This window comes from Heterocephalus glaber, unplaced genomic scaffold (assembly GCF_053883595.1).
Source record: "Heterocephalus glaber isolate CG9 unplaced genomic scaffold, H.glaber_assembly_v1.0 deba00001781, whole genome shotgun sequence".
Lineage (NCBI taxonomy): Eukaryota > Metazoa > Chordata > Mammalia > Rodentia > Bathyergidae > Heterocephalus > Heterocephalus glaber.
In genome coordinates, this window is record NW_028258467.1 from 11,012,782 (window position 1) to 11,029,166 (window position 16,385).

The window sequence follows — 16,385 nt, forward strand, 5'->3', positions numbered from 1 at the left end:
AAAATGGCCTCAGACTTGGACTGAAGCACTGGTTCTTACCTAGGTCTCCAGCCTGTTGGCCCACTCTGCAGATTCTGCACAAGCCAGTTTCCGTAATCATATAAGCCAAATTCCTTAAAATAAATCTGTCTGTCTACACACACACACACACACACACACACACACACACACACACATCTTAGTTTCCTCCCCACACATGATTTCACCTTCAGCAATTTCAGTTACCCACAGTCAAACACAGTCTGAAAATACTGAGTGGAAAATTCCCGAATAAACAATTCATGCGTTTTATGTTGCGCACCGTTCTGAGTAGTGTGCTGAAATCTCAAGCTACCCCTGGCTGCCCCTTGGTCCATCGTATACACACTATATATGCTACCTACTCATTAGCCACTCAGTAGCCTTCTTGGTCATCAGATGGCCCATGGCAGGATTGCAGAACTTCTATATAGGGTTCAGTACTATCCATGGTTTCAGACAGTCACTGGCTAAAAGGGAGGTCTTGGGACACACATCCCTGGATAAGGGGACCAGAACCCTGAGCAATCCAGCTTCTCTCCCTCAGGTTCTCCAGCCCAAGAGCTGAGGACCAGTGGGGCTAACTGGAAGCTATTTCCATTATGATACACTCAAGACTAGGCCCAGAGCCAGCTCAGTAGTGAGCATTTTTGAGTTGGAGCTGGGTCCAATCACAAGTCCCAGCAGCATGCCTGGGGGGTATGAATGCACTAAGCTGCGGAGAAGAGCAGCCCCCAAACCCTCAGTGCCTCCCACTGGGGCACCTTAGAGGGTATTGCATCTGTGGCACTGTCCCATAGCAGGACAGGAAGCTGACCCCACACAAAGGGAATCACAAACGCATGCTGTCTCAGCTGAAAGGCTCCATTAGAGCCACCTGCGCCCAGCCAATGCCTGGATTCTTTTTACTGAATCCCATTTCCATTTGTGTAGCATGACCACAGGACTGGGGAGCTCACTCCTGCTGGCACCGAATCCAACTATGGGCCCTAAACTTTAGAACAAGGGTCCCCAAACTGCAGTCACTTACCTTCCACCTTCTCAAGTAGCTCCTCAAAGTGCTACTTCCTATCTGACCTTAATCCACTTTCTGACATAAAGACACATATTTTAAAAAGAAACAACTTTTGGCTCCCTGGAAATGGAAAATCAGCATCACTTGCTATAAATAGCAATGGGAAAATAAATAATGCCCCTAATCCCCCCTGCAACAAAAAGTTCACTAATTCTGGTTTGCTGCTGTTGCCTACCACAGGGGTAGTGCTGTAGATCTGCTCTGTTTGTGCTAAATAAAGAAACACTCACAAGGCATGGTGGCACATGTCAGTAATTCCAGCATTTGGGGAGGCTGAGGCAGGAGGATTGCAAGTGAAAGCCTGGCCTGAGCAACCTAATGACTTAGCAAGACCCTGTTTCAAAATTTAACATTAAAAAAAAAAAAAAAAAGGAGGAAGAGGAGGCCTACAGAGTCAGAGAGGCTTTAAACATGTCAGCATCAGCCAAAACTTTCCCTTTGATAGGCTCAGAAGAGGCAAAGGAACTGAAAGGGAATCATTTTCTCATTGCGGGATTTAATGTCCCTGGAGGACAGAGGCATCCACACTGGCCCCAGCATTATGACTCCCACCCCCTGGAAAACAGCACTCACCAGGGCTCTCTCTTCCACTGATTCCAATTCTGTCTTGGGAGGACCCTGCCCAGAGGTCCCCAGAGCGTATGCCCTGCCTTCCCTTCACCCAAGGCCCAGCCTACCCCAGGGCTTCTGGGTGGTGCTCAGCTGGGACCTAGGACGCCCGGTCCCTGGGACCTGCTTCAGACCTATAGGAACGTCAGAAGGAAGCTTCTAAGACTGAAAACCAAGACAGGGCTGGGCATGAAATTAAACCCCAGGGAAACTGGTGGGAATGTACAATGGGTGACAGAAAAAATATGGTGAATGTTTAAATTTTTTAAAAAAATTGTTACAGTAAAAGACACACTGCCATTCATCCCCCTCAAAGTTCTCTCCCTCTCTTTGAACACCCTTATCCCATTGCTCTTGCCACTTTCTGAGCAGTTCTGGAAGTCCTCTTTCCTGAGCATCTTTATGAGGTGGGTTAAAAATAACATGATGGATATTCCTGCCCAGTGCCATCCAACAGAAAGGCAAACTCATAAAAACATTACAGGGTGTCCTCACCTCCCTTACTCACTGGATCTGGTGCCTTCAACTCTGGCTCTTCCCCAAAGTCAAAATGACCAAGAAAGGCCAACATTTTGAATCAACTCAGGATACTGAGACAGCACACTAGAGACGCAAGAGGAGTTCCAGAACTGCTTCAGAAAATTGCAGAAACAATGGGGTAAGCCTGTAGGAAGTAAGGGAGAGTATTTTTCAATCACACCTCATAAAATGGTATGGGGACCATGGGAAACAGTCTGGCAGCTGCTCAATTAAACATGGAGCAAAGGTGTGATCCAGCAGTCCCACTCCCAGGTATATCCCAAGAGAAAGGAAAGCATACATTCATGAAAAAACTTGTACATGAGCACTCACAGCAGGATTATTCACCATTACCAAAAGGCGGGGACAAACCACATGTCCATCAAGGGAGGAACAGATAAGAGAAATGTGTGTATCCATATCATTTAATATTACTCAGTCATAAAAAAGAATGAAACCTGCTCCAATACAGATAAACCTGGAAAACATAATGTTCAGTGAAAGAAACCAGACACTGAAGGCCATAGATTGTATGATCTCATTTACATAAGTGCCCAGAGTTTGGCAAATCCATAGAGTCGAAAAGTGGACCAGGGATTTGAGCTGATGGAGGCTGGGAAAATAGAGAGATGATATTTAAAGGGTGAAGGTTTCTTTTAAAGATGAACATGTTCTAAAATTGACTGATGATAGGCGTGTGAACGTACTCAAGCACAATGAATCAAACACCTTAAACAACTCATTTTTTAAAAAAAGATTTTAAAAATGTGGAACCTCTGAGTTCACTGGAGGCTGGTATTTCAACACTGGGATGGACTCCCTGAGGGCACAGGGACTTATGTGCTCTCCAGGCCCAGGTGGGCAGCAGGGGACAGAAGCCCTGGATCAGAACCAGGGATTTCAAGAGGGGAGGGGCTGATCTGAGCCAGCAGCCCGACTCTGAGGCCACAACACGATTTTCTATCCCCAAGACCCGGGACTGTGCCACCTCCCCACTTCCCAGGATGCCCCTGGAGGTGGAGCTGTGTGTCCCCATTTGCCAGCCTGTCCATTCATGTGCTCCCCAAGTACTAAGCAGTGTGCAGCATTCTGTAGACGGATGCAATGGGAGAACATGAATCCATGGACCACCCCACCCTGGCCTCCATGGAGAGTTCAAATGAACTCATAGGAGGGCTCAGTGTCCCTCTCTTCTCCCTGACAAGCAAGCTCGGCTGCCATCCTCAGGTTGGCCAGGCCCATGCAGGAGCTATTCCTTCTGTCTGGAAAGTTCTTCAGTCCTGGACGGAGAAGCTCCATGTCTCTGTCTGGCCTCAACTCCAAAGTCACTTTCTTCTCAGAGAAGCCTTCCTGAACTTTCCAACCTAAACAAGTTGCCTGCCCCCATCTTTCCATTTTATTTTCTTCAAATCACTAAATATCATCTGTCATTTTCTTATTTATCTCAGTTCACTTTTTCTTGATGTCTGGTCTCTGGACACTGGGAAGTCTCTGAAGGAGAGAGTGAGGAGTTTTACCTGTTTGGTTATTGCTGTGTCCACACTGCTGAGCACAGGGCCTGGTACACGGGAATTATCTGTGGTGTAGGGAACGGGGACTCTTCTCCCCACGCCTGGGTTCTCCAGGAAGCCTTGTGCCTCCAGAGGTGTCAGGAGGTGGAGCACAGGGAGACCCTCGCATGATGGCGGGATCTCACAGTGGAGGCACTGTGTCCTCCCTCTGGGCACCCTGAGACCTCCAGTTCTGGAGACCAGCAGGCCTCAGTGCACAGAAACACGAATACTCAAGAGTCCATGATCTCCTGCTCTGAAACTGCAGGGACCAATCAGGAAGGAGGAGACAGAGACGCAGGTCAGGACCCAGTGAATCGGTTCCAAAGGCAGGGGCAGCAGGATGGGACCTTGGCTCTGTAGGATGCCTGAGCCCCACAGAGGACAAAGCACAGTGGGGAATTGGGGCTCCCCAAAGAAGGGCCAGAGGGCCTGACCCACCCTTGTTCAGCAAACTAAGGACCTTTTGATTTTGGTCCTGTCTGGTTTGTATGTGGTCTCCTGCTGTATGGGGTATGAAAAACTCCAAAAGGATAAAGGAAATTGAGGAAGTCAAGGCACTGGAGACATCAACTCAACTGAGATGTCTTTGGAGGGTCAAGTGAATCTTTGCTTTTTAGATGCAAAATCTGTGGGGCGGCGAGTTCCAGTAGCTTGCCCACGGCCACACCACCCATCGGTGACAGACCTGGGTTTGAGCAGTGCTGCCCTTTCCCACCACCTCTCCTAAAGAAGCCGAGGAAGAAAGTCACAGAAAACACGGTGATGTCATGAGCCCAATGAACACATAGCCAGACCAGGGCTGGAGAGGAATGGGGACAGAAGAGTGCCCATCAGGGCCTTCTTACCCCAGAGCAATTAAACCCGAAACTGGGAGGACAGGTCCCCCAAACAGCTGACCCTTCATATCCACTGGTAATGGGTTCAGGACTGCTGAAGATACCAAAATCTGAAGATTCTCAAGGCCTTTATATAAAATAGCACAGTATTTGCATATCACCCACATTCATCCTCCTGTATACGTCACGTCATCTCCAGATGAGTTACAATACCCAGTGCAACACCCCCGCTATGAAAACAGTCGTTATGCTGTCTCGCTTAGGGAGTGATGACAGGAAAAGAAGTGTGTAAATGTTCAGCGCAGATGCAAGTTTTGATCTGACGCTGACTGAACCCCCAGCTTGCAAGAGATGAAGGGTGGGAGGTATGTAGAGTGTTCAGAGCTGTCCAGGTGATCCCAGTAAACTGCCAAGTCTGTCTCCCACAGTCAACCCTTCCCCTGGCCTGAAATGATAATACCTGTAAGCACATGCTGCTTCAAATTCATATAGTATAGCTTATACAGTTATATATTTACATATACTATGCATAAAATGCAGTATAAGTGGTCAGGGTGCACCTTCCTCTCTTGAGACTAGAATGAGGAATGCATTGCTTTTCTCGTGCTGCCTTCCAGAAGAGGAAATGGGCTTATTTTTCCAATATCAAGGCCATGTCGCTAGAAGGTGCACCTGGTATCATTAAACTGGTGAGGGAGGAGCATTTCTTTAGCTTATCCTCCTTTATCTTTTGTTTCATCCAACTAGCTCAGCCTGTCACAGGGCCACCTGGGGCAAATCACACCTGCCAACTGGGTCTGGGTTCCTCCTCGGTGGGCTAAGGTGCCAGGGTCGAGCCACATGGCCACGGATCAGTCCCTGCATGGCACCAGTGGAGGTCCGGGGGACCCAGGGCAATGCATGGCATGGGGATCCTGTGCTGGGATTTCTGAGGGAGCTCTCTGGTGCAAAGTGGAAGGAAGTGAGAGCAGCAGGGTGAGGTGGGAAGATGCCAGGGAGAAGCGGGCTTGCTGAAGAGGCTGCAGCCTGACCCTCTGTGCGCTTCTGACCACAAGCAGCACAGAGGCTTTATCCTGCCCTGAGGCCCAGTGGCTGGGCTCCTACTCCTGTGTCCTTGGTCACTTGCAGAGGTGGACCCCAGGGCAGGGAAAGATGGAAGCACACCTTCCTGGGGCTTCTCACAATTTCTGGGGGACGGGGAAGCTGCAGCTGGGGAGACAAATCCACATTCAGCGATGGGGACCCAGCAATGGGGACCCAGCTGGGGCACCACAACTGCCCACCACACAGTGGACTCCCTCTACCTACCCAGGTACCACTCACTGCCCATACTTTTCTTTAAAACACATTAAGCCTGCACTGATTCATTTGCAAATGAGCATTACACTGCAAATGGAAAAATCAGCATCACTTGCCAAGTATTAGCTGTTTAATTAATACGCTTTAAAATGTGTGTGTAACAGTCTTTAACATCACCTGTATGCTAAAACAATCATCTCCAAACACCTTTGGGTGTGTGGGCCCTGCTCTGGTGTGCCAATGACGAAGCCTCTTTCTGGCTGTGACATAAATGACAGCGTCCCTCCACCCCATCCCCTTCATATAAACAAACTCAGTCCCTGCCACCTGGGGCCTGACATGACTCCAGCAGAGCCAACTGCAGGGGGAGAGGTGGCGAGGGCACCTGCAGCCTCCAGTGAGGCACCCAAGATGCGGAGCCCCCCTTCTTCTGCAACTCCGCCTCCCCTCTTGCAGCTCTGGCTGGGGTGCAGCGATGGCTGTCGGGGTGCACTGGGGAACTCAGCAGATACAGACACTGGCCCCTGTGCCTGCTGGCCCCTGCCACACTTAAACAAATGCCAAGAGAATTAATGGCAAAGGACTGATCTGACTCGATCAGGGTTAGCAGCTTCCCTGGAGAATCGGTTCGTCTGAAAGGTTCAAGAGAATCCAGTGCACAGAGAGAGGGAGGGAGTGAAGAAGGAAAAGGGGAAAAGGAAGAGCAGGCAGATGTGGTGAGAGAGGATCTAGATCTGGGGGAACAAGACAGGCCAGGGGACTTTGGCAAGAAGCCAAGAGAGCATGACAAGATGAGCCCGGAGCAGGAGCTGGGCCAGCGCCCCAAGGCCACTGGGGGAACCTGCCCAATGACCTGGCCCCTCCCTCCCAAGAGGCTGCTGTCACTCCTTCCAGGTGGGGACCTGGACTCACTTTCTATCAGGACTCCCAGGTGAGTCTGATGGGCTGCTGGCCAAAGACATCCGAGGTAGATCATGCAAGGCCTGAGGTTTTTGTTGTTTTAGGAGCACTCGAAACTACTAGAGTCTTTAAGTAGGGTGGGCAAAAAGAGTGACCAGGTCAGCTTTGCTGCTCTATAGGGTCCTTCTGGTGCCTATGGAAAGTGGACTGCCAGAGTGACCACGAAGACAGTGGTCAGTTTGTCAGGGCAAAAGATGACAGTGGCTGGGGCCCAGGTGGTGGGTGAAGAGAAGGGATGAATTCCAGAAATACCAAAGGTTTACATGAAGAGGCAGAGGGTTGCTGCAGGCTTTAGCATAAGCCAACGATGGATGCTGATGGCCTTTATCCTAGGCCTGTACTGAGGACAGGAGGACCTGCTCAGACCCTCCTCTCCCCACAGCCTCCCCCAGATTCATGGGCTCCCAACCACCCATGTGGATTTCAGCACATTTTCCACATCAATAAAACAACACAATGTGGAGCCCTCGCCATTTTGGCTCAAAATAGATCATATCATCTGATGGTCTAAATGCATTCATAAAAGTGAGTTAGGAGCAGGAGAAAGAGACATTCGATGTGGTGTCATCAAGGACCTTCAAAGACTGAGATCACTGACTTTACAGGAAGCACATTTGACGTCCAGGACACTCACCAGAACTTTAGTAGCAAAGGAAGATTCTGGGCCCCAAAGAGGAGGATTATTTCCCCAGAGGAAAAGGCAGGTGTCAAGTTTTTTTACGGGCACAAGAGGGTGTGCATCCAACAGAGCCCAGGAGCCTCTGATTCAAATCCCAACTAGGCCACTTGCAAGTTGTGGGATTTTAAACGTGTTGTTTAACATAGCTTGTTCATCTCCAGAACAGGGAGAATAACCTCTCTGCCTCCTAGGGTTGCTGCTCATTTGAAATGAGGTCAAGGGGGTAATGCAAGGGGCCTGGGAAACTCCCCTGCACTCTATACATGCTCTAATGGCAGCAGCAGTAATTATTACTATGACTTCAGATGGCACTGTAAATCACAGCCAGTTTCTTCTACCCTAAAATATCAACCTGAAACACAACATGAGACTCGGATCTTTACCAGCCTCCTTAGATTCTCTTCCAAGTCCAGTGGTTCCCCCCCCCCTCCCCGCCAACACCTTCCCTTGGATTTCAGGACTGCTCTTTGGAAACACCATAAGTGAACTCACAATTGCCCCCTCTTCTACAAACCATGACCAACATCTGTTTATAGGACCCAGACTGGAAATCTACTTCACCCACTAGGTGTTCACAATGTACTGTTCCAAGGGGGACATCCACGGGGCTGGGTGACACCTGCCTGGTTCAGTGCCCGTGACATTGTCCCTGTATTTCCACAATGGTCCTTCTAACAGTCTGTGTCTAGAGGGCCTCTGCCACATAGCCATCCCACACTCCACTGCCAAGTTCACCATCTAAAGCTCCTCACCCTCAGACCTACAAAATCCCCACTGCTCCAGAAATGCAGGGAGAGCTCTGCCCTCATTATCAGGGGCACAGAGGTAACTCACAGTGCATTCTCTCGGTTAAGACTGGAAGCCCGCCCCCCCATCCTCAACAGCTGCATTCCCTCCTCCTCGCCAGAACGCATCTATTCTGATGCATCCTTCCCGGCATTGTTCCTTAGATAAACAAAATCCATATGAGAGCACGCAACAGGATTTCTGTTTATTTTTACACAAACAGCACATTTTTCACATATAGTTTTGATAACTGTTTTTTCTTAATTCAGTAATGCCATAAAGCTCTTCCCATACTGGCACATATAGATGTACTTTTTTTTCTTTCCAGCACTGGGGATTGAACCTAGGGCCTTCACACTGAGCTACATCACCAGCCTCTTTAAATTTTTTATGTTGAGATGGGGTTTCTTTAAATCTCTAAATTGCTCAGGCTGGGTTCAAACTTGCGATCCTCCTGCTCAACTTCCCAAGGGTGCTGGGATTACAGGTATGGATCACAGCACCCAGCTGTGCTTTGTCTTTTCCTATTGCTGTAAACTATTCTGCAGAATGACCAAGGGATTTAGGTTGCCCTCCTGCAACCATGATTCGAGGGGAAAACTAAGGACTGTTCCAACCCCAACTGCAGCCCTGCAGGCTTAAGGAAACCCTATCTCGGTCCACCCTATTGCAGTCCACCACACTGCAGGCCTCCCTGAAATCACATCTCCTGCCTCTGGACTCATCATCAGAACCTCCTCTGAAGAGAGGGAAATCCCCCTTTGTATGGTAGCAGCTCACTGCACAGCATTGCTTAGTAATAGCCACCAAGATGAAAGTGGCCAAGCAGCCTCTCCTTCAGCTTTGCTTTGGTTCAAGCAAAGTTGGGGTGGGGATTTCGCTCAGTGGTTCCGGTGCCTGCCTCGAAAGCACAAGGTCCCGAGTTCGATCCCCGGTACCAAAAAAAAAAAAAAAACCACAAGTATCTCAAGCCACTTCCACGGACATCAAAATATCACCTCCTCTGATCCTAGAGCCCTGTTGGAGGTCACAGGGTGGAGGGATGACCCTCGTTAAAGATGAAGGGACTCCCTCAGAAGCTAAGTGGCAGGTGTCACTCGGGGGGGCCCTCTGTGGAGCAGAGGGACATGGGTGGGGAGCTCCCAGATGTTCTCAAATTAGTCCTGTCATCAAAAATGTGAAATGCATCCCTTTCAGTCCCAGTCAGAAAAATCATCTCCAAAAGACGCTCACACTGGTACTAAGATTTTGCCAAACACAAGACCCATCTGTGCTTATTAACTAAGCTCTTTAATTATTTAAAAAAAGGTTTTACAGTTTAAAACATCAACTTTCATTTTACCCAGAGCAGCAGTATCTGTGAAACTGTGGCTTTGTGTTCTATCGACATATTTTTTCAAATGCCAACCAAGAAAATACATAATTAATCTCTTGTTTTTATGTTCAGCTGCAGATGTTTTAGAATTATCTTGGGCACCACCCACGAGAATGCATATTTGGGAAACATTCGAATAAGATTAATGAGATAAATTGGTGTCATACTTACACACTGCAAAATTGTTTTATTAATTTCCTTTTCAGGAAAGATAGTTCATCAGAGAACTTCATGATTACCACATCCAAAAGAAAAATCTTAATTAAGGATCTGCTATCAGGAAACTTTACTTGATTTTAAAGTAAAGGCTCTGGGCAGTCTGAAGTGAGGGACTTAGCATGTCCATTTCTATATCCTGAAGGGTGACAGCTATTTTGTGTCCCAGATTTCTGAGGACAATATTAATGCCAAATATCACTGCAGTGACTTCTCTGTCAGCCCTGGACCCTCAGTCCTAGGAAGTTTCTAGAAGCTGATGTCACCCAGCCTGTCCAAGGAGGGCAGGGTCTGGATTGACCCCCTCTTGTCCCTCAGTCCCTCACACATGACTAGAAGCCCAGCATCCTAAGGAAAGTGAGGGCCCAGAATTCAATTTTTTGTCCAACCACTACTCATTAAATGATGGAGATACTGTGGGAGCAAAACCAACAGCATCTCTGAAGGGATGGAAGGAGGGATTCATCCACCCAGTTCCCCTTTCTTTACATCCTGCCCTAAGATGGGCCGACTTCCCCAGAGCCTGCCAGAACCCAACAGCTGTGGCCCTGGAGTCACTCGATGCTCCGTGGGAAGTGACTTACTGTTTGAGCATAGCTCTCCCATCAGGATGTGAGCATGGAAATGCAGCATCCTAGAAAGATGACACATGGCTCACGGGTCCCTGACCCTGTGGCCCATGGCTGGAATCCCACGGACCATTTCCAGGCTGTTGAACTCAGCTGGTTAAGTCCCTACATCTAGTGTAGCCTTGGGCCTGCTGTTAACTTACTGGCCGGCCTGGGACTGCTCACTCCACCTGAGTGTCCCTAGCTGTTAAACTTTCTGAGATCTTCATGTTCCTGAAATTCACTCCTTGCAAATGGGGGTCCCAGGATTGGCTGGCTGGAGGAGTCCAAGCCACTCTGGAATACGGCAGTCCTGCCTGGTGTCACCACCGCCAGCCTCCGCCCCAGGTGTCAGGTTACCAGCCGGCACTCGCTGGGTGGCACCTCTGCCTCTGATATTTTTAGACTCCCCCCTCAGCCCGGCCCTAACAAGAGCCAGACACATCCCGCCAAAATTGCACTCTGGGTAACTTGTGCAAGGAGACCAATCACCACTCCTGGGGCAAGGAGGGGAACCTCCTCTTCCCGCCACCCCCACACCTATCCCATTCCTTCCCTGGACAAGCTGAAGCCAGGGCACAGTCCAGCTGCGGTTCTTTCTACTATGCCAGCTGCCCTCTCCCCTTATTCCAGCGGCGGCCGCCGCCAACTGCCTGCTTCCCTAAGCCCAGTCACACACACGTGCACACGCACACACTCCCACTGTTTTAGGAAATCTCTACTCACCAGTGTCAGTGCCTGGGGACCCCCTCACCTTGGGTGACCACCACCTTCACTCTGAACCCTGGTGCCCGCAGACATCAACCCTCAGCGGAGCCACTGACGCCTGTGCCAGGGGCCCCAAGTGCCCAGAGCTGGACATCAGCCACAGGTTGCAACACACACGATTCCCTGGCCCACTAAGCAGGGCTGGACTCCTGCCTCTCAAATCCATCCTGCCACACAGCCAGAAGTCCAAGGACATCCCGTCTGGCCTGGAAAGTATTTACATAATTTTTGTCTCGACAGACTTCCCTTTCTGGTCATATCTGTCTGTCAGAGTTCGCTGTGACAAAGAAATAGCCATTGCTGAGCCCCGCAGACCTGGGAGGTGCAGGGTGGAGCAAGGCCAGGGGAGCATCGGTGTGGGCCTGGGGCATGGAACTGGCCCCTGATCTCCCCGTGGATGAGCTGTGGCCAGAAAACAGAGTCTGTGTGCTCCCACCATGAAGATACTATGAAAGAGGCAGAAAAAAGAAATGTAGGTGCTTTACTGGGGTGTGTGTGTGTGTGTGTGTGTGTGTGTGTGTGTGTGCATGTGTGTGTGTGTGCAGGGGATGCTAAACGGATGAGCCCTGCATGTGTGATTCAATGCCCCCATCAGGGTAGTGCCAGCCTGAGAGGGACCTCCCCTCTGGGCCGGGCAGTGCTGGCCAAGTTCCACCCCTTCACACCACTGTTTCCACCAGGCCCTGCCCTTCCCCTCCTTGCCGGCTCCCCTGGATCATAGGCATGTCTAAATTCCCCACTAAAGGGGCAGAAGAGGCTTCAGGCTGTGAGGTCTGTTCCTGGCTTTCCACCCAACCTCCAATGCCCCGAAGCGAAGCGAAGCAGGGTGGAGGCGGTGAGATCCAAAACTCCTCTGGGAAAACAGGTTAAGCACCTTTCTGCCGCCCCCATGCCCCTCCCTGGGCTATGGGCTGGGCATCTACCAGCCAAGGCCCCTGCTGCCATCTGCACCCTGTTTTCCCCACAAGGGCCCCTCCCTACCCGTTCCCTGCAGCCCACCAGCCCACGGAGCCTCTGTAGGGTGACAAAGGAGGGCCGGGGGAGGCAGGTGGAGTTCTAAGCCTGCCTCTTGCACTTAGCTCTTACTCTGTGGCCTCGGGTAACCGACTTGGCTTCTCGGGCCTGGATTTCCCCATCTGCAGCAGGGGAACGTGCTGGGAACAGCTCAGGGTGAAGCTCCCGGGGAGGGGCAGAGGAGGGGCAGGTAGGGCCCACTACACATCGCCTCGGCCTCACCACCCACTGCCTTCTCTCCAGGGCACCTGTCCTTTCTCAGCCTCCTCCCCTTCCTGATCTGGAGGCAACATTCCAGGGAGAGATGGCCAGCCACACTGCTAAGATTTCTCTAACGGACTCACACTGATGGGCAGAGGGGGCTAGAAGAGTCTTTTTTCTTTTTCTTTTCCCCTCATCATGGTAAAATGCACATGTATGATTTTAACCATTTGTTAAGTATACAATTCAGTGGTGTGAAATACACTCACAATGTGTTGTGTGACCATCACTACCACCTATACCCCGTACCTTTTTCACCCTGCCCAACAAGAACTCTGCACCCATTAAACACTGACTCCCCCTTTCCCACCGACCCCCACTCCCTGGCAACCACCATGCCTCTTCCTATCTATGGGTTAGTCAATTCCAGGTGCGAAGTAAAAGTGGAGTTGTACAGACTTTGGGCTGGAGGCTCTCACAGCCCCTCACTCAAAACTAAGTCACATCAACACACATACACACACACACACACACACACACACACACACACACACACACACACACACACCTTGAGAGGGACTGTAAGCCTGGGCTGCCAACTTCGTTCCAAAGTAGCTCCGTTCTGGCGTGGAGGGAAAGCTTTGTTCTGCGGGGTCTCCCTCCATCCAAGTGTCAGCCCCCCAGCACGACCTTACAGACTACCCTGGAGCGTAGGTGAGTCTTGGATTTGAGGAGGGCCTATGGTCAACACCCCAAGCTCTGGTCCTCCCGCTGCAGTCCTTAAGTGAGGCCCTCACGCCCATACCAAAGTAGGGAATGCGGAGAAGTGTCATTCTAACTGCACACCCCTGCCCCACGCAACCGCTGCGGACCCTAGGAAGTTGCTCCTCGCCGCTGGAGGGCGCGCCGGAGCTGCAGGCCGGGCGGAGAGGGGTGCGCAGCTTGCCGGGACCCGCTCACCAGCCTGGGAGCAGCCGCTCTGCCTGCTCAGGTCTGCCGGTACCCGACAGCAGGGCGTCGGGGTCCCACACGCGACAGGGAGCAGCGTGGTACTCGGAGGGGCCCCCGGCCTGCGGCTGACTGGGAGAAGGGAGCCGCCCTGACTCCTCCCCAAACTTTTCCCGCCCGCCTGAGTGCAAAAGGCGAAGGAAGCCGACCCGGGGCGGCGAGGTGGAATTCCGGACGCGCGGGCGCGACGCCCACAGCAGGGCTGCGCCCCCGGGGTGGGGAGCAGGAATCTGGGTCTGCTGCACCGACGGCGCCTCGGCCCCACCCTGCTCCCCACAATCCCGGGGCCTCTCTGGGTCCCCAAAGAGCACGGTGGCGTCCCCGCCACCCTGGTGCACGCTGCCCCGAGCCCCGACGCCGCCCCGAGCCCTGCACGCATCTCCTGGGCGCGCCCCCAACTCACCGGGCGCAGTCGGCAGCGCGGGCGGCTGGACTGACGGACACACGGGCTGGGCGCGAGGTGAGGCCGCCGGGCTGTTTTGAAGCTCTGGGCCGGGACTGCGCGCCCTTCCTCCTCCCCGGCGGCGGCGCGGAGCCTCCTCCCCACGGCCCCCTCCTTCCCGAGCCCGCCTCCCGGGCCGTGACGTCAGGAGCCCGCGAGCCGAGGGGAGGGACCGCTGGAGGCGTTGGGGGACCCTGGAGGGAAAGGCCAGCGCCGGGAGCGCCCACAGCCCCCGCCCGCCTCCCCGCCGGGCTCTGGCCAAGTTTGGGGAGGAGTCGGGGCGCCGCGGAGGCCAGGGAGGGGGAGAAGGACGCCGGGGAGCTGCACGCTCCGGCCGCACTCACCTCCGTTCGCCACTCCCCGGCCCTCCTCTCTTGACCCCACCTTCTTCTCTTCCCCTCTGGCAAGGGGTTCTGGAATTCAGCCCCCTTCTTAAGCACTTCTGTTAATTTGGAGACCTTATTTTTAATCTCTCCTGACTCAGTTTCTTCTCCTGGAAAAGGAAGTCCGAATAGGACCTCTTTTCTCGAAGTGTGGAAGACCTGAAAGTGATAGCACAGGAGGGCTGCCTGGCAGATACAGAGTAAGAGCTCCATCTGTGTTTCTCACCGTCATTTTTACTATCGCGGACAGACAGGGTCCTGGCGTAGGTGTAGGGTGGCAGGGCCACCTGGACCCAGCCTTAAGATCCCTCCGAGTTCTTTTATGCACTCACCCACCCCCACCGACAAACACACAGACCCTCACATCTTGCCCCGCGCTCTTTGAACTCACAGTCCTGGAAATTTGTTGTTCCTGAAAATGACAGAAGACAAGGGACTGCCTTTGTTCGGCCTCATTTTCCGTCTGAGCTGATCTACCTTGGCGGTTCTTGGGAGGACAGGAAGAGGAGGCCAGAGGGATCAGAGCTCCACCTGTGTCGAGGGCTGTATTTTAAAAATTGAAGAAGTTCCAAAACAAGGTTAGAACATATCACAGCATGTTTTTAAACTTTTAACAGGTTAATGTTATTTGCACAAACCCCGAAATGCAAGAGAATTGATTTGTGCCACTGACAAAAGAATTAAAACTCTTTTTAAGAAATATGACTTACCCAGCACTCTGAGAGGCTGAGGCAGGAGAGTCGAAAGTTTGAGGCCAGCCTGGACAAATTAACAACTTAAGGAGACTGTTCAAAAATAAAAATATTTTTAAAGAAATTTTATTTAGTTCAGTATTTTGTATTTAGTTCAGTGCCACTGCGCCTACCTCACAAGCACAAGGTCCTGAGTTCAATCCCCCATCCCGAAAAAATATATAAATAAATAAAATTTAAAAATTTAAAAGAGCTGAGTATGTAGTGGGTGGGGGGAGAGAAATGAAGAAAGACCAAGAGAGAGGGAGAAAAAGAAAGGGAGAGAGGAAGAAGAGAGAGAAAGGAAGGCTTGATTTAACTGCATAACAGTGTGGTCTGCCTAGGACATCGTGTTTATCTTTTTCCGAGGCCCTCACAAAGTCTGAATTAGAGATCATCTCAGGGACCTGCGACCTCCAAAGTGTCACCCTTCCCCACTCCAGAGTCCTGAACTTACTGGGGCCTAACTTGCCAGGTCCCTTTTAATTGTGTGGCTAAATGAATACTCATTGCGCAAGCAAGGGATTCTTTGGGATGGAGAGGGGACAGGCAGGTGTCAATCTGAACACCTGCCTGTCCCATGGCCAAGAAAACCCCAAGGTATCTCGAAAAGAAAGTGACAGTGGGAGATGGAACAGGGGGGATTCTGCCATTTACTGAGCACTTGCTGTATGTACCACTTATTTTACCAACATTACCTTCGATGTAACAACAGCCCTGCAAACAAAGCTACTCTCACTTGATCCAGGAAGAAACAGGCTCAGAGAAGCTGTGGAAGTAATCTGCCCCAGGGTGTACTGATACGCACCTGTCATCCCAGCACTCTGGGAGGCTGAGGCAGGAGGATCACAAGTTGGAGCCCAGCCTGGGCAGCTTAGCGACTTGGTGAGACCCTGCCTCAGAATAAAAACATTTTTAAAAGTGCTGGGGATATAGCTCAGTGCAAAGACCCCAGATTCAATCCCCAGTTTTCTCCCCTAAAAGAACAAGTGGATTTGAACCCAGACTGACTGCATTAAACCCCACTCTCCCCTTTCCACTCTATCACTAGTTAGCAGATGCTAATGAGCGTTCTCAAACTATCATTTTGTCGTATTTATCTACCACCCGAAATAGTGTGCACTTAATATTTTTCTTGAAGTTAACTGTTTATATTGATGTATTTATTTAAAAGGAACCCTTTTATCACCAAGGTAAACAGGAAGCCAGTGCCATCCACCAAAAATAGAAGACAAACTTACAAATATAAACACTACCAAAATAAAACAGTGTGAGGAGATTGCAGCCTGACACTGCTGACTGAAG

At 51.1% G+C, this 16,385-nt stretch overlaps 1 protein-coding gene across 3 annotated transcripts in view; it reads right to left on the minus strand.

The window, feature by feature from the left end:
• The window catches only part of Emp2 (epithelial membrane protein 2), a 34,556-nt gene extending 19,716 nt beyond the window's left edge, over positions 1-14,840 (minus strand). The window contains exon 1 of one of the 3 annotated variants that reach the window (XM_087202948.1): positions 14,741-14,840. The gene's annotated coding sequence lies outside the window, so the exon portion shown is untranslated. Of the gene's footprint in view, positions 1-11,259; positions 12,200-13,927; positions 14,068-14,740 lie in introns of those variants that run through there. The other 2 variants (XM_004864877.3, XM_087202947.1) reach the window with 2 other exon arrangements.
• Positions 14,841-16,385: the final 1,545 nt, after the last annotated feature.